General features: G+C 38.0%; 1 long non-coding RNA gene across 1 annotated transcript; it reads left to right on the top strand.

Moving 5' to 3' along the window:
* The first annotated feature begins 4,124 nt into the window (after nt 1–4,124).
* Nucleotides 4,125–18,041, top strand: LOC142404971 (uncharacterized). The gene is made up of 3 exons (XR_012774017.1): nt 4,125–4,897; nt 16,979–17,053; nt 17,754–18,041. It is a non-coding gene; the product is annotated as an uncharacterized LOC142404971 (long non-coding RNA).
* The last annotated feature ends 7,467 nt before the right edge of the window (nt 18,042–25,508 follow it).

Raw genomic sequence — 25,508 nt, 5'->3', positions numbered from 1 at the left:
GTCCTTTGTGCCTGGCATTTACTTAGGTGCCCAGTTTGAAAAATAGAGACAACTGATGACAACAGAATCAGTGCTTGAAGTGCTTGCTGGTAAAATGGGTTCAGCCTCCAGAAAACTGGCCTGAAACCTAGACTTGGTTCCAAGTGAAATACGTTGTTGGCTCAGAGTTATTGTCCACTGGAGCTTTGTCAATATGATAAATTCACATTACTATTTGTCTGCATTTGACACAATGGGCAATGGATTTGGAAGTACAGCGTAAAACAACAGGGCATCAAAGGCACATGTTGAAAAAGCTTTTCTTACAATGATGGACAAACACAGTAAATTCCAGAGGTTTGGTTTGGGTCATCACTCAGCCTCTCCTGAGTTCACAATAGATGCTGCAAGTTTCGGGACAGGAAATTATGTTATGAGATTTCCAAAATGTCCCGATCTTGGCTGTATTGGAAAATAGAGGGCCACAATAGGGCTTCACAATGCTCAGTACAAGATGGCACATTTGGGTCTAGGTTTGGCTTGTTTCACAAACCAGCTCTTCAAAAACGTTACTTCTCATTCTAATAGGCTCCTACCCTTGCTGCTCCACCCAATATTTTTATTTTCTCTTTGAAACAGGATAACCTCATTCACTCTCACTCATCTGTAGCCATAGATGCGCACTATTTGTAGTCATTGACTCAAGACTGAATCCATAGTTCTGGACTTATCAACGTGCTCTGACCACTGGCATACTCATCTGCAGCATACTAATCTCATCATTTCCATGCCAATAGAAAATCCTTGCTTTCCATTTGAGTCTGAAGTGTCTAGGAAAGATGGGTGTCTGACCAGATCTGAGAAACAATGGCCCCAAGTCATAACAAGAGCCTCTTTTCTGGGCCATGCATAAAGAAGACAGAAACAGAAGTCTGTTCTCCAGTTGGGCAAAGGAAAATAATGAAACCCCAAATAGGTACTCCTTACAATGCTGAAAAAGTGACACCTAGAGAAACTCCAAAGTGAGATCTGATCACATGCATACCCCACAGGTGCATCTCCTTGTGTCTTCTAGGCTGCTCAGCACCTTCCTGAAGCAGTTCCTCAGAAAGACTAAGGAAAACTGAGAAAACAGAAGGCTTACACATCCTTCTCAGTCCTAGACCGAGGAAGACGAAGGGAAACATGCCCAACTGTTCTGTTCTGAGGATAGTTCTGTGAAAACAAGGTTACTTCTAAAACGTGTTCTTGCTGTTATCAGTATGGAGAAAAAAAAGAAGCTGATGGGAATCTACTAGTTTTCTGCAGCGCATGAGGGAGGAAGGGTAGAAGAAAGGAAAATAGAAGACTTCAGTCTTTTGTTTCTACATTCTCACTGCAGAGACTGTTTCAGATGTGGCAGAAAGTTAGCACTTCTTACCATCCCAAGAACATCTGGCTACACCTGTATAAGTAAACTAGACATTCCCAGGGAACATCCCAGGCACAGGAATTTGGAGGTCCATGCTGTTAAAGTGTGCTATAGTCCATGGCACAGCTCTAGTGGCTATCACCCTCCCAAACAATACTTGGGCATGCTTCTGGAGTTAGCAGCTGCAAGAGCTATTTCCAACAAGCAGTTAGAGTATAGCTATTTTGTCTTGAAAACCGAGTTTAACTATACCGATGTTGGTTGTCCCATGCCATTCAGCCTCGGTGCCAGGGAATAGCTTGAGCCTACTTATTTCACTGTTATAGATGTGGCCTCAGTCCAGGGACTAAAACTTTTCAGTTTTAGAAACTTTTCCGTTTAGAAACTTTGGAAACTTTTTAAATCTTTTCAGACCCTTCCTAGACTTAACTATACAGATTAAGTAACACTGCAACAAGAAACTGCTGCTGCCATTCCACCTTCGAACTGACACCAGCATTTGGCCATTCCCCTTTAAATGCACAACTATAAATCTTTTGACCAAATGGAAATAGCAAAGAATTGGACTTCAAGATATGTAACATCTAAACCTAAAATAAATGACTGCTGATACTGTGCTGCCTTATTTCTCTTAAGGACTTCAGAGTTTCTTGAAATAAAATACATATAATATCCATGAGCACAGATAGGTTATGGAGAAGCACCACAGAGCAGCCTGGGACCATTGCCCTTGTGTCCTGCTGTCCCTGTGTGACTGCTTCTTCATTTATGTTCCCAAGAATTTCTTTTGAATGACAGTCTTGAGGAGGAACCGAACCGTGTTTGAGGGGGCATTGGGATTGCAGGACCTTAGAAGTCTGGCTGACTTTTTGTGACATTATTTTGTCAAACTGATTGGTGCATCCCTTCCTTACCCACACCATGCTTGGCTGCACCAGGGCTCTCAGTCACCCATTTGCATGAACAACAGGATTCCACACCAACCAAAGAAGGGTCTATATGTGTATAATGCAATTTAACATGCAATGACATTAATGCAATCCTCTAAACAAAAATAGATTTTTCAGAGGGAAAGGAAAGCTATAGCTCGATGGAAGAAGTCTAGCAGCAGCTCTGTCTGAGCCAGGGTAGATTTTTAGTGAATGCTGAGAGATAATTACTCATTGGTATTAGGTAGAATAGGGGATAAGCATTTTGCTTAAGGTTTTGCTGTCATCAGTTCACTTTAACTGTGTGGTGGCAGGAGGGAGGGAAAGATACTGGGAAGGAAATGATGAATTGGTGTTTTTGCAAAGCTTGCCACATCACCGCTTTGGACTGGCTGAAAACTTAAAAAAAAATATTATGATTATCACAGTACAGTGCGGTTGTTTTTTAATAATAATAAAAAAAAGCTGTGGGACATTTTTAACTTTTCCACTACAATTTCTGCCATTACATAGTTTGTTGTTTACCTTGATTTATTACAGGTCTCTTTCTCTCTGTGCTTTTCTCAAAAAAAAAAAGAAAAGAAAAGAAAAAGAAAAAGATTTTTTTTCAACTATACATCAGTGCTTGTGAATGACCGCAAATATGATAACCTTGGGCATACGTTGTAGGTTTTCATCTCAAGCAACTGATTCCCAAAGTACAATGACAGGAATTCAAGTTAGTAAGTAACAGGGCCTTTATTTCCCCAGAGATACAAGTGTGGAAGTCAAGGGAAATACAATGACGTTGTTAATGTTGTATTTATAACTGTTGGTAGTCCCACCCTCAGCTTCATTGTCTGAAGTGCTACTGTTATTTTCATAAAAAGCACAGCAGGCAATTTCTATTTTATACAAATGATTTATTTCTACACATGTGAGGAAAAAACATTTTTATTGGCTGTTTGTGATCTATTAAAAGAATCTTGTCACGATGTTTTATGGTTTAAAACCCTTTGATTAGATAAGCTAGTTAATAATTGGACAGCCTTTTGAAGGTGTAAGATTCCTGGCATTAATTTTCATCTCACAAAAAATAATCTAACTTTAACCACTACTTCTGTGCTCATAAATATTCTTACTAAAGATGGAAAAACTGATGCAAAGGTGTTAGTGACTTCAACAAAGCCATCATGGGAGTTTGCTGTTAATGAAACTAATCGGCTCCTGATTCCTAAAGTAATTCCAGGCATTTGAATCATGTTCTTCCAAATTCCTTTTTTTTTAATTTATGTGGATCTTTTTTCTCTTTCCATCTTTATTCTTTTCTTGTTCCTTTCTCTTCATTTCTTTCTTCTACCATTCTTTTTGTTGTGTTCAACTACAATGCAAAGAGGACATACAGTTACCGAAAAATCTTTTGTAAACATGTTATAATGTCTTACTTCAGCATAACTGATTGCCAATTGCTCATTATAATTCCTGATACTTTTACAAAATAATTTACTTTGTAAAAAAGAAGTGAGATTATAAGAAACACAGTTAGACCCATCATTCAGAAAACCAACTGAATTGAACTAAAACCCTTCCAAAATCAAACGAATCAAATCTGTTTAACTTTGTTTTTAAATGGTTACAGGGCATTATTTGCTGCTGAATTAGACACATGTCTGTCAGTATATTTTAAGAAACTACTACTTTCATGTATTTTTGGCACAGTCAAAGCTAGGAAGTGTTTGAGAGAAACTCATGCCATGAGGTTGTCACAAAACACAACTTGATTAAGTTCAAATGACCTTTAAATAATCATTTGGACATCTGTTGGTTTATCCAAGCTTTCCAAAGTTTGCCCATGATTTTCTGTATGAAAACACTTCATTAAGGACTTAGCTAGTTCCCAAGTCTGAAGTGAATGCAACCTGACAGAAACATCACAAATCTTTGTAACGTGGTTTTAAATATCCAATCAAAGTAACATTAAGTGAATTCATAGCAAATTGTGTGATTCAGCTGCTAATCAACTAAACTGTTATTTGGGAAAGTAACAGAACAGAGTTTTGCTTTTAAGGTGTTTTGCAGATCAAGCAAGATATTTCCCTTACAATACTGCTGAAAATAAAGGAAATCTTCTGGTTCCATCTCAAAGGACTCCTGTGAACTCCAGTGAGATGAACTCACGCCAGTATTATGAAGTACGGCTGACCCCTGAACTGATGTGTGAATGAAGGCTTGGAAGATTTCTTTGAGTGGTATCAGAAGATGAGTACTTAAGAAATAACTGGGAAGTTGAAAAAAAAGTGTCTAAGGTGTTTTAGATTACACAGATAGAGACTTCAGTCATCCCCACAGGTATCCAGCACTGAATACAGAAGATCCTGTGCGAAAGGCAGTCAAAGAAACACCTTAATAAAAGAGCTTCTTGAGAGCTGTGGACCAAAAAGAAGAATTATATGCTAAAGGGTGAAGAATTCTTTGGACTTTTCTTTTTCACCTGAAGCACTAATCAGCCCAGAAGGAAGAAGAATTTGGCTTTACCAGAGAATGAAGTTATTAAGGAGAAGAGGGTATCTGAAACAGATGCTGCATCTGACATCAATAGGTAAATCTCACTGCTACAGAGACGTGGAGTGACCACTTTTTAGATCTATTTGTGTGGATGCTCTTAGTGGCTTTGGTAAGGTTTCCAGGCTGTTTAATAGGGACCAAATCACAAAGGTAGAAGTGTAACATAAATGTGGGAGGTATTTCATGTTTTATGTGAGTTTTGTTCTGGATTGTCATGCAGAAGTCCAAGTGGTCTGTGTTCTGCTGTGCCTTCCCTCACTCTCAATTATCAGAAATAGCAAATGCAAATGACTGAATTTTAGCAGGCTCCTGTAGCAAAATGTATGGTGAATAGGATAAGCTGAAGAGCTACAATAAAATGTAGCTTGAGATATCTTTTCATGCTAAATATTTGAATTTACGCTAATTCCCTGTTCTGTCCCAGCTTTTTTTTTATACTTACCCAGTTCCTTATCATCCTTCCTTTGAAAGTCTTACCTCATAAGGCTTCATTTTTTTGGTGTTGGAGATCACACGATTGCAGAATGACAGAAAAGCTGAAGTTGGAAGGGACCTCTGGAGGTTATCTGCTCCACCCTCCTGCTAAGCAGGGCCACCTACAACCAGTTGTCCAGGACCATGCTCAGACAGCTTTTGATTATCTCCAAGGATGGAGACTCCACGACCTCCCTGAGCAACCTGTTCCAGTGCTCAATCACCCTCACAGTAAAAAAGTGTTTCCTGATGTTCAGATGGAACAGGTGGAGGTGCAGAGAATAGCCTGGATTTCATGCTTGCAACGTTTGGAGGCAGTTAAGGAGAAGCCTAAATGACATAATGCAGTCTCATCATATATGGTTGTGCAGTTTTCCTGTGCCCTGAGAATAAGGCTTCAATAAAAGACTTCTACCCTACAGAGAAGGTAGAAAATGAAAGGCTATTCTAGGCAATTCAGCAGTATGAAATTACTGTCTGAGCTAAAATCAGAATTAATCTCTTAGTAGTGCAGATGTGTGGAAAGACTGGACTAGGTGAAAATTATACTAATCCTGGTGAAATACATTTATGCCATCACTGCGGAGGTAAGACCTTAATAGGTCCTTTTCAACACATGGTGCAGGGTCTGTGGAGCAGTAATCAATTTACTGTCAGAGGAAAAGTCATACAGTGACAAGTGGCAAGTTTGGAAGATTTGATAGAGCTTTTCTGTGACCCCCTGAGATCATGCTGCTTTTTACCTAAAACATTCATGGAAACCTTTGCTACCACCAGCAATAATGCCAGCATTCCCTTACCTGTTACTGTTAAAATTGTGCTAAAAATGAACAATACCTGCCTAAATAAGTCTAGGGGACTTGATTATCCTCCGTATTACTGATGGTCTTTTAAGTAAACAATTTTATAAGTTCATTTATTATACAAAGCTATATGTCAGCATGTTTCTTTCTGTTTCCACTTCTGAACCAATAAAAAGATTTGATTCAATTGTGCCTTCTTTTTGTACTAAGCTTTTTTTTTTTTTGCCTGTGGCTGAAATGCAGAAAGCAGCAAAAGAATTATGAGCCCATAATAATTAGATATTGATAATTTCTGAGGCAAGAAGGGCATGTTAGAACATGTGCTTAATAAAGTGCTGGTGATGCCATGTGCTCTGTTCTTTATCCTTAAATGTGACTTGGGTTCTTTGGGATCTCAGACAATTTTTCTTTCCCCATGATTACCCTTTACTATTTCTTCTTCTCTCTCTCCAACACAGGAGAGAAAGTACTGCCTTTATCTTCCTATAACACATCCTGGATGCTTGCTTGTTCCAAACGTGTAATGTTCATGATAACTTCAGAGGTTTCATATAAGATTTTTCTGTCATCAAAGTACCACACAAGTGGACTTCATCTGCCAATAGGCTGATCACTCTTTTCCTGACCCAGCAAAACAGTTAAACTACTCCAGTGGATTTCTGTCTGAACTGCCCTTGACTAAAGACATTGTGCAGGGCTAAGTCCTTAGTTACATTATACTGACGAGCTCATTTCAAGGCATATAAACAAGTGATGCTGTCTTAGCCAAAGAACAACGAGACAAGCAAAAGAACAAATGAACAGCTCATAATCTGATCCAGAAATGTCTGTCATCAGTGTAAAGTACTGAGTACCATAGTTTTTTAATTATATAACGCTTACTGTTTTGAATAAGCAAGCCCCAAAAGATAGCAATAATCTAAAACCAGACCACAGAAGCATTTGGAGCAATTTTTGTGACAAGCTGTAATTTGTTTCAGGACAGACTATATAATAATAAATCATTCTAAATTTGAGTTGTTTTGATTTGTTTCTGTTAATATCATTCCTTTTAAGATGCTAAAGTATAATGCTCTCTTTTTTCTGCCCATGCTAGTCTCACTTCCAAAGGACCACTGAGAGGACTAGATTTCTGTAAAGGATTAATTGTCTAATGAGAGTCAAGACCGTGTCATGACTGTAGAACAAAACAATGATGTTTTTATCCAACTTTCTTTCAAGGCTTTAAAGAAGAATTGATAAGAATTTGCCAGGACAATCCTGAGGCAAGCTGCATAAGTTTTTTCTGCTTTAGCCTGTTATGCACATTGCTTTTGTTATTTCACTGAATGAGCAGTTTACTGGCTATTGACCCCTCATAAAACAGTACAAAACAGACAAATTTGGGGCTTGATGCAACCTATTTTGAATTGCTTTTCTGTCTGCTGTGTTTCCCAAGAAGGTATAGCCAACTGGTATGTCATAATTTAACACTAAAGAGACTCACGTCCTGCTCGTGGGTAGAAGCAGTTAGGCTTTTCTCAGAAAAGTGATTTTTATTAGAAAACTGTAGTTGAAACCAAAATCCTTTGCAGAAATGTGCTGCATTAGATTAAGATTTCATAAGAAAAGATTTCGCAAACCTAAGATAGAACCACTTTTGGCATGGGTTTTTGCATGCAGCATGAGTGATTCTGTATTGTCCAAGATATTTAAACAAGGTCAGTTCATCTGCAGTTATCTTGCTCCTTTGAAATTACTACTTTGAAAAGAACTCCTGACTTTGGGAGGCTGGGTCAGATAGGACCTGTTTTCCTAGTGCTGTGTGACGATTTGTATCCTCATTTTGTAGGTATCTATCTGCCATAAAGAGAAACGAAACAAGGAAAAAGAGGAAAAATCCTGGTGTGGTTACAGTAAGAGCTAGATTACATCTCAGGAATTACATAGGTAATAGAGGGTTGAAGCTGAAATGATATGCATACAAATAAGACTACACTCAGGTATCACATAACTTGAAATACTCAAATGCCTTAGAAAATTTGCTCTGTGACTTCCATGTTTCCAACTACACCCAAGTTACTCTGTTTTTAACAGAGCTGAGCATCTGAGCCCAACTGAGTTGCAATCTGGAAAGTAAATATTCCTTTGCATATCTTCCGTGATAGGCCTGATACAACTAACGTATTCTGGGCCTGTATAATACATGTTGACAGGTTTTGCTGCTGCTTTCTTTAAAAGGACAGCCCATGGCTTTATGACGATGCTTTTTACACAACAACTCAATGGGTTTGGCACCAGCTACCAGGACTTTTGCTGTGTTTAATTTTATCCAGGCACTGAGTAAGCTGGGAACAGGCATGAGAAATTCTGCCTTTTCTCCTGACACTGTTTCTGACCATTGAGCTGGACCATCATGCTTGTAGGAATGCTTTTCCTTTGTGACCTAAAGATTTGGCTGCACATAGTAGAAATATTTTTTTATATATCACTTTTTCTTGTAGGAGTCCAGATAGCAGAAGGAAAGATTTCGTCTCTGAGGAGCAGTATTCTGAATGCACAGAGATTTAATGGCACAATAAGTGCCTTGATTTATTCTCTGCTTTTTTGACTAGCTTACAGCTCATTTTAATAAGGACCAAAATAAAAAATTGGCATGCCAATTCCAGAATGTATTTTCCCTGCCTAAAGCTGACTTAGAACTCCCTATCCAAAGCAGAGGGCAACCAGCTGCCAAATAGTTTATACTTTGTAATAACACTGAGTATTTTTAAACAGTACTTTCATAAGAAATATAATATTTCTGTTTTTAACAGGTCTTTGAAATCTTCTGAATTCTAATAATGAACTTAAGATATGTTAAAAATTGTTTTAGCCTGTCAGCTTAAAGAAATTATTCTTTTTAAATGTTAACTAACTGCAGGGATAACAATTTGAAAATAGTCACAGAAAAGAAATATTTTGTACCTGTCAGAAACTATTGTGATTGTCTGGTTTTGTCTTGTTCTGTTTTGTATTTTTAATTCCAAGTTGTCTCACAGATTGCCAGGTCTTGCTTCAAGATGCACTACAGCCATTATTACTATTATTATTCTTCCCAACAAACCTAGACCTACCAGAGAAAACAAAGTTGGACCTAAGTGGCTTTTCCTTTTGGGTGTCCTGCAACTTTAGAGCCTTGTAAGTTTGAAAGTGCTCTCACCAAAAGTATTAAAAAAAGGTATTTGGAATTTTTTTTCCATATAAAGGAAGATGGGATGTGGAGAGAAGGAAGGAATGAGAAAGACAAAGAGGGACAGAGGAGGAGAGAGGTGAAAGTCCCAAAGGACTGAGGGAATACAATATGGAGTCCCATATGAGACATGCTCATGTGTGATGTGGAAGTCTAAGGAGAAACATCTGAAAGCTCTGCAGCATGATGTTAGGTTTAAGTGAGAGCTCTTGTAGATACTGGATCATAGAACTATATTTCAAATACATACTGAATTAACTTTAAAAAGGAGTGTTCCCACCCAAATTCTGTTCTCAGCCACATGTGCAGAAGATGCAATTGTGCAGATCTTGAGAACGGTCCAGTGGATGGCCACTAGGATGCTCAGCGGGGCTGGCACACTTGCCCTTTGAGAAAAGGCCGAAGGTTGTGGGCTTGTTCAGCCTGGAGAGGAGATGGCTTTGGGGGGATGTAACAGAAGCCCCCTGGTACAGGGCAGTCATCAGGAGACAAAGCCAGGCTCTTTAAGGAGGCGCATGGCAGGAGAACAAGAGACAACAGTTGCATATTGGAACAGAAAAGTTACCAAGTGGTACAAAGGAAAAAACAAAACAAAACAAAACAATACCTTGAGGACAGTCACAGCAGTGGAGCAGGTTGCCCAGAGAGGTTGTGCTATCGGTGTCAGGTTTTCAAACCCCACTGTACGCAGCCCTAAGCAATCTGATCTGACCTCGGAGCTACCGCTGCGTTGAGCAGAAGCTTGGACTGGAGACCTGCCAAGGCCCCTTCCCACCTGATTTATCCCGTGATCCTGTTACCCTATGGCTACTTCCCAAATACCAACATCATGGTTACAGGTGAAATATGGTAAGGTACATATTTCAGAAAGTTCTCTGAGAATTTGAATAACTATTGATCTAATTGCAAACTGAGATACTGGGTCACGTCTGATTTCTAGGACTTCCTTCCCCCTTTTCTCAGTAGGTGTTTTATTTTCAAACTTACAAACAGACACATCCAGTGGCTGGATTTTACACATCACAGATTACACCTTCTTCTACAATAAGCCTTCAGAAGAGCACACACAAAGGAAACTGCTGTGCCACTTGACCTGAGCATCATTCCTAGCTATTTTATGATCTAGTATAGATATAGCCTCTGGGCATAAGCATTCACTGCATGGTAGCATGCTCAGGGCAAGGGCACGCATAGGTGGACTCTTGACCCACATGGTAGCCATGTGAACATAGGGTATTCTGAAAGTGAAGCACATTCCCATGCTGCTTTTTAGATGCTTGTATCAAAGACGGATAGCCACAGCCATAGCACCAAAGGTTTTCTTACAAGCTGAAATACTTGATAGCACTTAATTAGCATTGTAAAAATCAGGCAAAAATACAGGCTTATAGGGAAAAAGATGACCACATCCTTGGACCTTTGTGAAATCAGGCCATTAAATTATACCAACCTCTACATCACTAATTTACTATATCTCTTTCAGACTGCCCTAAGAAAGCATATACTGCTAAGTTAGCACTGTGAAATACCTATGAAATACATCTCCTGTGGAAGAAGAGCAGAAGAGTATACACAAAAGAAATCTGTAATTCTCAAAATTTTTGACAAGCGGGGCCCCTTTATGGCCTCATTTTTCTCTACGTAACCTTTGGTTGCCTAACTAGCTTTAATTGCTGTCTGTATTTGAAGCCCTGCTGGGCTGGAGAGTTAAGTGACAAATGTGGTAACTGGCTCCCAGTATAAATATTCTCTCTCCTGCCCTAGATTACTTGAGTTGCTGCTGACTATAGGTTAGCATATTGTATTTGTATTGGTTTTCCTGAGAATTTTCTTCTTTATGTGTGTAGTTAATTTGATCCACTTATTTATTTAAAGCAACTAAAACTGTTATCCATGGTTTGAGAAAAACAGAATTAGATTGTTGCTCTTTCCTATCACATTAAGCAAAGCAATATAAGTCCCATAGTTTTAAAAGCCACATGTTTATAAGTCATTCCCTGGTTACAGGAGCACTCATATCATCATGATGTCTCATGAATCATTGGTGTATTCTCATTGGAATAGATTTTCTTTGGAATAGAATGACACATGAAAGAAACAAGATTTATTTAATAACAGTAGCATCCTTGTCAAATGTAATGGATGAGCGATTGCCATTTCATTTAGTCTGACTATGGAACCGGGCATAGTCACTCAGGAATGTGGTGTTAAAGACACTTTTATGTGCTTCCATGTCTTGCTAAAGAAAGACATTTTGTCTCTCTAGGTTCACCAGCCACTGTCTTTGCATCTTCTATGCGCATTTTTTTACCCTGCTGCAGATCTGAGTTTTAGCTTTGGATTAATAGTGTAGCTTTATCTTTCTGACTGTCGCTTATGTACTTCTGGTTTTTCTCTTGATAAAACAACAGTAAAATGTAGATGTAGCATAGTTCAAAATAAAAGGAAAGTAAGAAGGAGAAGAAACTTATTCCTCCTAGAAAATTTTTGAGAAACTTTTCCTCCACTACAATTATGTTCTAATTAATTCCCTAAAATATATTTATAAAACAAAAAAGAAATTGAATTATTGAATTCTGGTGCACTTCTTTCAGGATAGCATACTTGTACATGCTACTCTAGTAAACTCTGTTTAACTAGTCAGCTGAGCTGGGCTTATGCTGCTTTGCCCAAGCTGTGCCAAGCAGCCAGGACTTCACAGAGAATCTGGCCATCTACATGCTAGAAAGTCAGTGAATGTGGTGTAACTCTCTTGCCTGGGTGTCTTGGAATGTTATTACTTGGCACAGCTTAAAAATACCACTTGAAAAAGAAAAAAAGAAGTGTGATTTAGGGCCAGATTCACTGACACATTCCAGTTGCTTTGTGCTTGTCTGGTGATAGAAAACAGCAGTAAACTAACAAGCTAAAGTGGATTTATGATTGCTTTGCATATCTGACATGGCATGGGCTATTAGAGCATACCAGAGGGAGTACTCTCTTCTTTAGTGATGGGCTGGAGATAAAGGGAGAGGGTGTTTGTTCTTGCCTATAATAGAATTCCTGGTGATATGAAATAAAATTGTAAATCCAGTTTAGTCATATATTCATGGTATTATAGTACTGATTAAATTGTCTTCCCCTGCTAATTACGGATGGACGTTAAGACAGCAGAAGTGTCCCTTGGAGGCTAAAATGGCAATGAAGTGGAATAGCAACCCACAGGTACAAGAAATATTTGAACGCTTTTTTAAGCAAAGACCATGTGTGTATCACATGGTAAACTACACTCAGCATGGGCTTCATATCCTTCCTGCTCACATAACTTTAACGGATCCAGCCTAAATGAAAGTCCATTGCTCTCAAGAAGGAATTCCACCAATGTCACGCAGAGCAGATACGTTCGAGTATGTCTGTCTGACATGTGACATGAAAGGTTTCATTGAGCCACAGGAGCGTGAATTGCGCCGTGGAGGGCCTTTGTCATCTCAGTTGAGGAATGCCTTAGACGTTCAATTGGCCTTGGCATCTCTGACATGATAAGTGTGCACAAATATTTCACCAAGCACCAATTATTTAGAAAATGAAGTGCTTGTACGTTTTGACAGGCAATGAGTTTCTCATGGCTAGCTTCAGTGTGCGTGCATCAACAAATGTTGTCGGAATTCCCCCATTAAGGTTTTTCTTCACTGCATTTAGAGTGTTTTCCTTGTGATGGTGTCACTGCTAATTGAGAATCATATATTTATGTATTGAGAGTTTCATACTCTGAAGTATGGCTTTTGTGTGACACTTGCATGGTCCCATAGGAAACAGGTCCCAAGGACTCTGTCCACATGTGGAGAGCTATTCTCCTGGCAGCTGGATGAAGTGAATCTTCCATCTGGGAATGTATTAGATTTACATTTTTCTCAAAGTAGCGGGAACTGGAAATGAGGACAAAGTCATTTTGCAAGGGGCCAAACTGAACTTGTGGTGTATGGGAGCCATACATACCCAGGAAGTGTGTAAGCACGAACAATACCTGCTGCGTAAGAACTGCAATCAAAGCAAGAAGGAGAAAGTGGTGCGACTACATGCTCAGCTGTATTCACTTGGGTCACTCAGCTCCCTCTGTGTCTGTATGCTGGCAGACACAAGGATATATTTCTGACATTGGTACTAGTCAGATCATTCCTGGCTGGATGGCGTGCCCAGCTCTTCCCCCTGAAAGTCTTGTTTGAGTAATGGCTATTCACGTGATCAGATGTCTCCAGATGAAACACAGAGAAGTTGTATTTTTCTAGTGGCTATCTCTGCTAATAACTAAAATCAAACTGACTTTAAACCCTAAGTCTCTAGTTTGAGCATAGTTGTCCTTAATAAGGCCTCAGTTGTTAGATTACGTTTTTTTTCTGGCATCTTACAAGAAAATCTAATTCAACATTTAAAAAGCTAATTGTGAGATTGTTTTATGAAAACTGAGCAAACTTAAAGTTTAGTTGACAAGTATTATTTAATAAACAGTTCTTCGAGGCAAAAATAAATATCTCTCATATCCAATGAAAATATAGATAGAAATATCTCCAGGCTGATGCATTATGAAATAGCTGAATGGTATGATGTACATAAACATCCACAGCATTTTTTGGCCTGTTTTCCAAGACCTTCTCTGTCTTGTCAGAATGTTCAGGGTGATATATCAGCAGTCTAAATGAGAATGGATTGCTGTTGCAGATTATAAAATGTAATTATGGTGGAACTTTAATCTGAGATAAGCTTGAATGTCTCTGATGGGAAAATAAGTGACCACCAAAGCAGACTGGCCACCCAAGCCAATGCTGATGTGGTTTCAGATACTTTGTTGAAAGCCAGATGTGATGAAATAAATTTTTAATTCTCCTTGTATCAGATAAGCTTGTTGTGAAAAATATTTTCAAACTTAGATATTCAGCAGATATTCTACACATTTTCCAGATACCCTATCTATTGTAGGCTCTTTTTTCAGCTCTCTCCCTCTTTCCTCTTGTACACACATGCATCTTCTTACAGTTTCCATCACTTACACATCAGTCTTGCCTTTCCTGTTCACTGAATTACCACCATACCAACTTCGGCACGGTTTCCGCTATATCTAGTGGATAACTGAATACAAAAGAGATACTTAAGTTTATATTGTTAGCCAATAGTATCATTCTGCGTGGAAGTGTAGCATGTATTGGCTTTTATGAGAAACATGTTCCATTACTTGGAGGTTTTGTCATTTGCATTTATGCTGCATATTAGCAAGCTACAAACAAAACAGTGTTGCAGCCCAAAGCTATGGCTATTTCAAATCTGCTCCTTAGTCTGAGAAATCAAGTATTGCCTTCTTCCCATTAAGCTATGATAGTTCATTTGTAATGGACAAGTAAAGGATAAATTGCTGTTTGGATCCTTGGAGGAAGAGTGACTAATGAGTCATGGAAGTGGTTAATCTTTGCTTGTGAAAACTGGGTGGAGCAGATTTGAGATTCAAAGGAAGTGTAAATATAATGTGCAATTCTGACCCAAGTACCTGGAAGAACCATTGACTTAAATTAAGAAGTGTAGATGTTCAATGGTGAATGTGGCCAAGCCATGCATAAATGAGTTTTCAAGGTGAAAATCTAAAGTGAGATTCAGAATATGGAAGATAAGGGGCCAGCCATACCTATCTCACCTGAAGTGAATAATCCTGATTATTTAACTGGGACTGCTCATGTGTATGAGGATTACTGACAATAAAGGCTTCTAGGAGTTTCAAGGTTTCAAGGCAGCAGAGATACTGATCATGCTGCATATTTTGATTGACAAGTGAAACACCTTTTTACTGGAGCAAAATGACTTACATGCAATGTGCTGGTTATTGAACTTTTAAAAACCATAAATTGTGACCTGTGAGACTGACTAGAAATCGTGGAAGTAAAGCAAACAAAAAAGTTTATTTATTGTAATTCTGCATTTCATATGTCTGCTTTATTTTGAGTTTAGAGCATAACCAAAACTCCACAGTTTTCAAGTCTTCTTTTTGTTACAGAAGGGCTAAGAATTTCCTTGAGAGTATCACCACAAGGCATGCTGCAATGCCATGTATATATAAACTAGTTTATAAGCAAGGTCAGCTTCTGGAAGCAGGATATACCTATAGCATTCTGTCCAGCCTAATATACCTTTTTTCTCCCGCCTCCCAATAATGTTTTCATATCAAAATGCAATCACTGATTTGTAGCAAATGCACTTGTATGTTGGAGAGATGCTGTTGCAAATTATGGCCTGAGAAAAGTGGGGGAGAAGCACAGGGGAGGCACACATGTCTTGGAAAGGGAAGGGTAGACTGCAGGACCAGGCTCCCCTCTTCCCGCCCCTCAGTGTAAGGCACAGGCGCAGGACTGTCCCTCGGTCAGTCCATATGTTCCAGGCCACAGATAGAAAGCAGTTTACTCAAGCTCTCATTGAGTAAACCACATCATTCTGGGAACCTTTTTGTCTTCCTGAACCTCCCAGTGCTCAGCCTGGGGCAAAGTAACTCACACCACGCATAGCGTACTGCTGCGCTTAATGGCACAATTGAGACCATGGAGGAAGAGAACACAGGAAACCTTTATTTTTCTACAGAACTGATACAGTACAGGCAGAGTCTGCACAATAATGCTTCATTTACTGCCTTTCTCCTGTTATTTACCTCTTGGTGACCTAGCAGAAGCAGAGGTCACTTAGCTGCATGGTAGCTCTGAGTTCTGAAGCAACTGTAGGAGACTGCCAATTATTCATTGTTTTCCCACAGTTTATCATGGCTCCGGAATATGAATCTCTGTAGTGTTCTGAGAGAGGGAGAGATTGTCTAGGGGAATTGCTGTTCCCCTCCCTCATCATCACACAGACCAGCTTTTTTCACATCCGTAACTACATAACATTCCTGTAGCAACCGCTATGGAAGTATTCAGTGTATTTCTCGCTGTTTTGTAATGCCGTTTAGCAATGCGAAATGGCGAGGAAGAGCCAGCAAGCTGTAGCTGGGTAACTTTATATGACCACCAGAAAGAGGAACTTTGCTTGCACAGTCTTTCCTTTACAGTACATAGAACTATTGTATCTAACAGCCAGAAATATTTTTATTTCAGCAAGCTTCTCATTTCATGCAAAAAGATAATACAAGAATCACTCATTCCTGATTCCTGCTGGGCTGTGCTGCAGTAAGGCATATAGGAAAGATACAGAGCTCATAAGAAAAAGAATTCCAGGGCAGATTGCCACCATGCAAAATGGTTGCAGAGTTTCTGCTTACCTCAAAATCACCTTAAAACTGAACGATTAATGCTGATCAGAGGATTGTCATGATACCTGTGTGATGTCTTGGTTCAGAACACTTATATTTCATATTATTCTTCAAAAAGTATATCTCAGGAAAAGGTTTCTCTCTGTAAAAACTTCTATAGGAAGTGACTATCTTTTGTGGGTTTTCTGAAGGAGCGGATGATTAAGTCAGGCTGACTAAGAAATTATCTTCATATTTCAGTGTTCTTGCATTCTAATGTGTATTCAGACTGAATGTTATCTGTAGTTGACATATACTGTGCATTATCAGCCATCTGTATTTGTTCTGGCTGTTCCTCAAAGAGCATCTGATGAGTCAGACACTTTTTTTCAGGTGAACCCTTTACCTGCTAGAGATGAGAATCTTTAATCCTTTTGCTGGGGGGAAAACCACAGAACACTGGATAACGTAAACTCCCTACACTTTTATTTTTGTCATTATGTATTTTATTTTACGTTTGTAACTTTTCCATTTTGATTCCTGCTTCAGAGCACACCTTCATGCTTTGCAGTGCGTATATTCCAAGAAATAGCTACCACAGTCTTAAACATGACATAAGTTAAGTTTACATTGCCAGGAAAGTAACTTCCCAAGCCACCCCAACCCCTGGATCTTGGCCCCAAGACTTTTTATGTGCTTCTGTTTAGTGTAAGCTAGCTAAATCTCTCCACGTAAGACCTAGATGCAGTTTGGGAGATACTTGGCTCCAGGGGTTGTTCCCTGTGTGGAGGTGCCATGCTTGGCTCCTTCCACACCACACATTCTCACTTTTTTCCCAGGAATCCCCCAGCTCAGGAATCCTTGAAAGACACTCATGCACTCCAGGACATGTAACGTGCACCCTGAGTTCACTGTTACTGAATGGTCATCATGATGGGCTGCAATTCAGGCACTTGGAATGAAAGAATGGCAAAAGATAGCAATTGTCAGGATCTTCTGAAGGTGAACTCTGTAAAATACAGTGATTTATTTTTATTTACGGTTTTGCATAGCCACTGATTTCACACTGAGAGCTGCTGACTGTACACTCTTATCCCATGCCAGTGAAATGATTAGAGCCTAAGTAACGCTGTTCATTATACTCTTATTAACCTAAGTCCTTTTCCAGGTTGACATGAAAACATCTGGTCCTTTATGTGGTTGACATGAAAACATCTGGTCCTCTGCATGGCTGAGCAATGGATTTGGCTGGAGCCTTTAACGGAGCTTCACTGATTTAAACTTACACAGGACTTGAAATCACCTTGGAATAATTTTCATCCAGATGCTTTTATTTGGACTGTAATGTAAGTTCTCGTGGCTTAATGTTGACAGCCTCACTTGGAAGATAATTCTTTGGGGAATGTATTTTTCTTAGAACTGTGTCCTGCTCATTTTAAATACACTGAGCTTGATCCACCTCTCAGTGATATATAAATATATCATTAATGGAAATACATTGCCTTCACTAGTCCTTTTTTGGATGCATTCTGGCACAAGTGAGTGCAAAATCTGACCTTCTGGTCATTAATTCTATGGTATTTAATTTTCAATCTCTAGCTTGTGAAAGTGAAGAAATAATAATAAAAAAAATACTTATAGTGCCAGCTGTGTTTCAGGTGAAAAACAATTCCATGTTCCAATCCTCTTGGTTAAAGGCCTAAATGTTAATCAAGCCATTTATTTTTATTTGGCAGAAAGACAAGGGTAAGATAGCTCAGTCTTCCAAGGTTTAGGCTGTGTTACGTGAGTATACAACAGTATGAAAAATTGTGTAGACTAGTTATTTGCAGTAGACCAAACATTTATTTGTCTCTCATGTAAGCATTTGTCTGGTTTTCAGTGTAGAAATGTAAGACCAAATCTGTGCTCTTGCATTATATTAAGAAAATGTAAAGTCCGTACCTAAGAATGTTAAACTTATCTATTCAGTTTCCAGTTCTGAAATTTGTTTGCTTTAAGCTGCATAGTTTAATGAACACATTAGATGGAATAAATGAGGGGTAAAAACAATTCATGATGTGAAAGAAATCCAAAGATTTTTTACATTTGCACTTAGCAACTTGTACTCAATGCAACAAGGGCTGAAGGCTCTTTCTGTGCCTTTTGCATGTCGTTTCAAGCTATTTTTTTCAGTGCCACTGCCCATGATTATAAAGCAGAGTGGACTTCAAATAAGGATCTTTGTACAGGGACGTTAAAATGTATGGCTTATGTATCACAGTTTAGAGGTAAAATGAAGTTACAGGAGTACTAAGGATGTCCTCTAGCATCAGTATTGGCTGGTATAAAGTTTGACTTCCAGGTTATATGGCATTGTAGTGGTGATACTCCTGTCCAGTCTTCCATCAACAATTCAGATGCACTGAAATCTGACATATTAGTTAATGAATTGGTTTAATTTCAACTCTAGATTCAGTCACTCAAATATATGTGCCTACAGTATAAAAATCTACATGCAATGCAAGCTCCCACTGTAGTCAATGAAGTCCATATAGGCAGTATTGAGCTTTTCACACTATGCTTTTCTAACATAGATACATAGCTTGTTGCTTGCTGATAGGTGATTAGCGTAATTTTAGACTCGGAGAGGTATCCAGCTGCCACTTCAGAAGAGCACAAGTCTCTCATATGTTCTCCCATAGCTTGCCTGACTTGTGAAGGTTTCTCAAATATCCAAAGGCAATTGAATTGAACACCATGTCTATAATGTGAGATTAGATTCATAAGTTCACAGGTGCACTGTGATACACACCTGATTTTAAGTGCTTGAACATGAAACTAAATCCTACCCACAGATGTGTTCATATCAGTTGTACAATGCTGAGAACTGCCCAAATAACAGTAAATCTTCTTCCAACCTATAGCACCAATTATTGCCTTCTGTGTATATCTTTACTGAGATTTATTCAAGGTATTCTTGACAAAGTATACTTAGCCTGTGTTGTATATAGTGTTTGTAACAGTATTGCTAAGCACTTAGCTTCTTTCTGATATTAGCTGGTGGAGCAGAACAGGAGTTTAATTATTAGAACCCTTTCATGTCTCGTCACCCTGCTTTTCAATGACTCGTCTCAGTATGCATTATTGCCTGCATTTTGCCTCACGGTTCTTTAGCTCTGCTGTTTGTTCTGTTTTGACTTGACCATTTGCAAGAAACACTGTTCCTGATAAGACAAGTAGTGTAATAGGACCCATTGCTCATTCTGAAATGTTTTATAAAAGAAAAAGTAATGAGTCCAAATATTTACATAATGTGGTTTGCATGACGCTAACTCATTGAACTTCTGGTTGCACCTGAAAAACAAGTTTTTTTAATGTGATATGATTACAAATCTTAAGCCAAACCCTCTTCTCTGGTACATAAGAATAGGTCCTAATGAAACCAGTGAGAGTTATGTACATGTATCCGAGTGTAAATTTTGGCTCCAGAATTTGGCAATTAACTCCTCATATTAATGACACGTCTGGAAATTTGGTTCCATCATGGCAGTGGCAACAGCTTTGGCTCCTCACTTTACTTTTCTTTTGCATCCTCTTTATGCAGCTTCTTTCATTTGCATTGCTGTAGAAAATATACTGAAAATTGGTCAGTGATTGCTAAGGAAACTGAGAGCAAGGAGAATACAGATTATATCAATTGGCGAGCATGTGTAGGCAACAAAAAGAAAGTTGTTCTATGAATATATATTATTTCACTGGGCACCAGACATAAATAAGACTTTATCTCATTGTTGCCAGATTAAAATCTCCTGTTTTCTCTTACTCTTGTGTGGCATTATTCCTATTTCATGCTATGACTTGTCTCAAGATTAAGTGCCTGAATTATTAAATACTCTTAAGTACATGTGTAATTTTATGCAACTAAAACAAAGATCAGAAAGGAAATATTCTTTGGTACATTGGCAAACCCTAGCCTAAAAGCTTTAGATTATTTATCATATAAGAGGATTTATTTATTTTTTAAAAGAGCATGTTTCTACTGAAGCATCCAGGAATGTATTTTTGTGTGCTCCAGTATACCTGTATTAGTTTAAGTTTGTAAAGCACTTAGGATGTACAGATTCTGTAATTTAAGTTTATATGCATACACACACACACATCCACCCATATTTCCCTATGTGTTTATACCTATAGACGTGTACAAAGACTATATATACACATAATAAAGACTATATATACACATAAGGTGCTTAGAGACATGGTGTAGTGGTGGTTTTGGCAGTGTTAGGTTTATGGTTGGACTCGATGATCTTAAAGGTCTTTTCCAACCTATATGATTCTGTGATTCTGTGATTCTGTGATTCTGTGATAATTATATAACATGTGTATTATGTATATTATGTGTTGGAATTATAAGCATATTATATATGCCATTTGACTGACCTTGCCTGCTTTGAGCTGTACTGAAATTAAGCATCTAATCTAAGGTGGGCATCTAAGCTTCTTTTATAGTCAGTGGAAAAGTTATTTTTAGTGGATTTGTCTATGATACAGGGAGCTTGCTTCATATCTAACATCTGCCTTGTACCTACTTAAAGTAAGCTGAGAAGGATACTGTTCAAATGTAATTAGTCAAAAAAATCAAGACCATTCTACCAATGTGGTTAAAAAAATGGTAAACATTCAATTTCTATGCAATAATATTTCTCAAGCTGAAGATTGTTTGGTGCTCAGCCTGACTATGCCTCTTATTTCTTCATAAGAAGAAGGTTTAGTGGACATACTGGTGGGAACAGCAGAAACTGCCAGAGCTTGTCTCCATTAGATCAGTCACTGCTGTAGCTGAGTTAGTATTGGTTCCACTAGGATTTTTTTTAGAATTCTCTAGTTCAGACACAGGCCAAAGGTGCACCAATGCTAGAGCTAAAAATAAGAATAAAAATAATCTTCATTGCATTGTGTGGTTTTTAAGAGATTGACCCTGACATGGATAATTTGACCTTTTCATATATATGTCTCTTAGAAACCAGAGTTGGCATAGGTGTCCCTAGACTCTTCTATGCTTGTGAAATAATATAAGCAAATTAATGTAAAGGAGAAGTCAGATAATTCCCTCACCTTCCCAGACTAAAAGCAGAGACACAACAACCCCTGCTGTATTATGAAATCTCCTTGTTGAAGTGTATTTAAGAGTTCTATTAGCATTCTGCATAGAGACTACTGAAGGAGTAAACTATTAAAATAATGTTTTTACTTGACATCAAAAATCAGTAACTTAAGAGCTGCAACATAGCATTTTTCCCTTCTGAGTCACTGACTTTCCCTAAAGCACAGTGCATTTATTCAACTGTGATTAGTAATTGTTTCAAAGGAGGAATAATATGTGCTGGGAATATACTATATTCCCAATATCTAGTGAACTTCTCTCTTTTCCGTTGTGGGCCCTTTAAAACATTTGTCTGAGCAGACTGACTGAGTTATTTACTCTTCATAAAGTAGGAACACAAGAAATTAAAAAGAAAGTTTTCTAGTCTGTTTTGATTTCACACTTGGATTAATAGAGCAACAAATCACAGTTCATTTATTTGTTCCTGATTCTGCTAGAACTATTTCTTAGTTATTTTAAATTATCTGTATTCTAGTCCACACTTCAAAGTATGGGGATAATTTCTTATACTAATGAATGCATAAACTTAAAAGAGCTGCTAACTTTTGAGATTTCTATCTATCTTTACATTTCCCTTCATCAAATAAATATTGAGCCTCCAACTAATGGCTTCATTGTCTAAATTGTCTGTTAAATAATAATCTTTCTGGTGCACATCACTCCTGCTAAAAAAAATGATGTGTGGATTTTTTTTTCATCTTCACAAACATTTGAACTTTCAAATAGTTTATTTTGATTTGTGATGTGTAAGGTTCAGTGCTAAAGTTTTTGCTAACCAGCATGCTTATATGTTTCAGATTCCAAGAGGAACATTTTATTATATATGACTTGTCAGAGCAGAGGTTAGATATATCTTGAAATCCTTCCAATATCCACTACTAGGTTTCTAAATGTGAAAGAAAAAATATCAATATTTTAAGGATATAAGTATAATGAGATCAAAATGATAATGTTATGAAGGCAGCATATGGCACAGCTGGTCAGAGTGAACCTCTCCCACCATCCTCTTCTTTCATTGTCTTGTTAGGCCCATTTTCAGGGAAATCATTGATGGTTAACCTGAAGGAAGCAATCATTAATACTACATATATTATTCCTCTAAACACATACATACAATCTTCAAATATGTTTTTCTGTATGTGTGTGTGTTTATACATACACATACACATATTTGTAGTCATCACACTGATAGAAACATAACTAAAGGTGTTTAGTCTACACACACCAAGCATTGACTGGACGGAAGTTAACATGAAGTAGGTAGTTCTCTCAGATCTTCTACTGGGATGGATTCACTTCTCAAAAATCACAACCCAACCCTAGGAAGTGAAGGTGAACCAGCTCCATGCAAATGCTTTTCAGCAAGGACAACTCTTGGTCACTGCCATCCACAAGGATACAACCGGAGCCGGGGGGAGGTTGGACCAGATGACCTCCAGAGGTCCTTTCCAACCTCAATCATTCTGTGATTCTGTGATTCTGTGATTCTGAAATTCTGTGAAGTGATAGCTTACATTCTGCACTGAAGACTACTTGCTAAAGTACCTTTTTACCTAGGAAATAGAGAATATTTATTAGTTACCAACATAGTAACTTCAGACATAGTATTTACAAGCAAAAGCTATGTTATGCTATGTTATGTTATGTTATTATTTTATATAATTTTATTTTAATTATATTACATTATAAGACTATGTAATGCAATATGATATGATCATGAAGTGCTGCATTCTGTACAAAGTATTTCAGAGATTGTTTTTAGTAAATCCAGTAAAAAATCTAGATTGTATCTAGAATCTAGTAAAGGAGATTCCTTAAGGCTGTTGGGAGAAGGGGGTTGGGAGACTCACTGAAACACTCACGAAGGGAAGAATAAGTCTTTACCAAATGCTGGTTCTTTATTCAGCCTGGGATACCTTTGTGTTCCTAAACTCAGCTTAAGATCTGTGTGAAAAGTGTAATTGCCATAGTGCATTACTTCTAATAACCTTAGATTTAGATACCTGTGTTTGAAACTGATCAGTATTTAGCTGCAGTTCAGCAGAAAAATGGTAGGAATAGCACTAGAAAACCTATGAATCACTTAGTAGGAGAAGGAGGGAGGAAATATGAAATTTAAATATAATCGGTATCTTAGCAGAAGAGAAAAACACACTGGCGTATAAGTCTGGGGTTTAGTCTTCTACAAAATATGTGGGTATTTCAATGGTAAGCTATGAAATATATGTCTATTCTAATTTGAAATAATATCTTGAAATTGATACCTATGTTCATGGAATATATTGGAGTATCGGTCGTTAGGAAATAGTGGAAAAAAGCTTTCTGTGAAATGCGTGTCTAGTTTATGAGGAAGGTGTTGGCAACTAAACATCTTAAGAGATGTGCTGCTACTTTGTTATGAAATATATGAAAAACTTAAAACAATACATGCCTGAAGTTAAAAAAAATCCAGGTGGAAATTTCAGTGCTGCTGACCATTTGAGGTATGTCTGGACTACAAGACGATCACGCAGGGATTCCTGCTTTGGTTCTGAATGTGCTGGTAGGCCTCCCTGACAGCCCAGTTCAAAGAAAGCTGGTAGCTCAGGTGCTGGAAGCAGTTTGCATGACATTGCCCCTGGGCTAGCCAAAGCTGTGGACTCTGCGGTTTATTATCTCATGCAGATCATCTGGCTGGTGTAGCCCATGGTGTTTTCAGTCCTGACACTTCTTGGTCAGAGTTTGCACGATATAAAACTCTCCTTCAGGAACTTTTATTATCATTGCTATTCTTGTTAGTCAGAGAATCTGGTGTTCTCAGTTGTGGAATTTTTGTGCCACGTATTGTACAAAATATGTAGAACTCTACGGGCCATAAAATAACGTATGTGAATTCTTTAAGAAAACTTAGAATCTTTTTTCTTTTTTCCTTTTTTTTTTTTAAATCTCTGTTTAACATAACTAGAATGATTTACTTCATTATAGCTTTCATTCCGTCAGAATTGAGGAAACTAATGAAACGTGGTCCAGAAATATGATTGGTGATATTTTTTGTTCTTTTACGTGATGAATTAAGCTTGTCTTTAATTTTTTCAGTGTTTCAAGATAGTACTTTTGCCACGTTACCTGATAAGAACTTAGATTATTTAGTGGCTAAAGGAATTGATAAAAATGTGAAGTATATATATATAGATATATGTGTTTCAAATTCCTTTTTTTCCCCCTGCACTGGCTGCTACACAGGCAACACTAATAAAAAAAATCTGAATTGTAAAACTTTTTCTTGTTTGTTCGTGCATTGCCACCACTTGAATGAAGGTGCAGTGGTCAGGGGCACAAATAAAGGCCATAGACCGAGTGAACACACTGGCAAGAGACTATGGAAAAAGAAATGCCAAGATAGCGTCAGCACAGAAAAAAGTGACAGGAGAATTGATATGTTTTCCTGAATTACTACCAGGTTTTGTAGTTGGTTAAAAGATGTCAAAACACAGGAAGAAGAACCTGTATAAACAAGTGTGGAGTCAATTATTAAGACCGTGACCAGTCTGAGGTGAAAGGACAGATCCTGATGAGCCACCAGGATTTAAACATTTACTTAAAATTTAAATATTTAAGAACCTATTAAATTTAATAGACTTCCATTCAGGAAGGTCCAGGAATCACAGAGGATACTTACATAACCAGATTTATCTAGCTAGCAAGACACTGTGGGATAACAGTACACAAACTTGACAGATGTGTGTTTGTTACTAGTTTGGAAGTATTTTTGCTGTGGATAAAGTTATCTTGCAT

Source organism: Mycteria americana, chromosome 1 (assembly GCF_035582795.1).
Source record: "Mycteria americana isolate JAX WOST 10 ecotype Jacksonville Zoo and Gardens chromosome 1, USCA_MyAme_1.0, whole genome shotgun sequence".
Classification (NCBI taxonomy): Eukaryota; Metazoa; Chordata; class Aves; order Ciconiiformes; family Ciconiidae; genus Mycteria; species Mycteria americana.
This window is presented reverse-complemented; position numbering and strand designations above follow the sequence as displayed.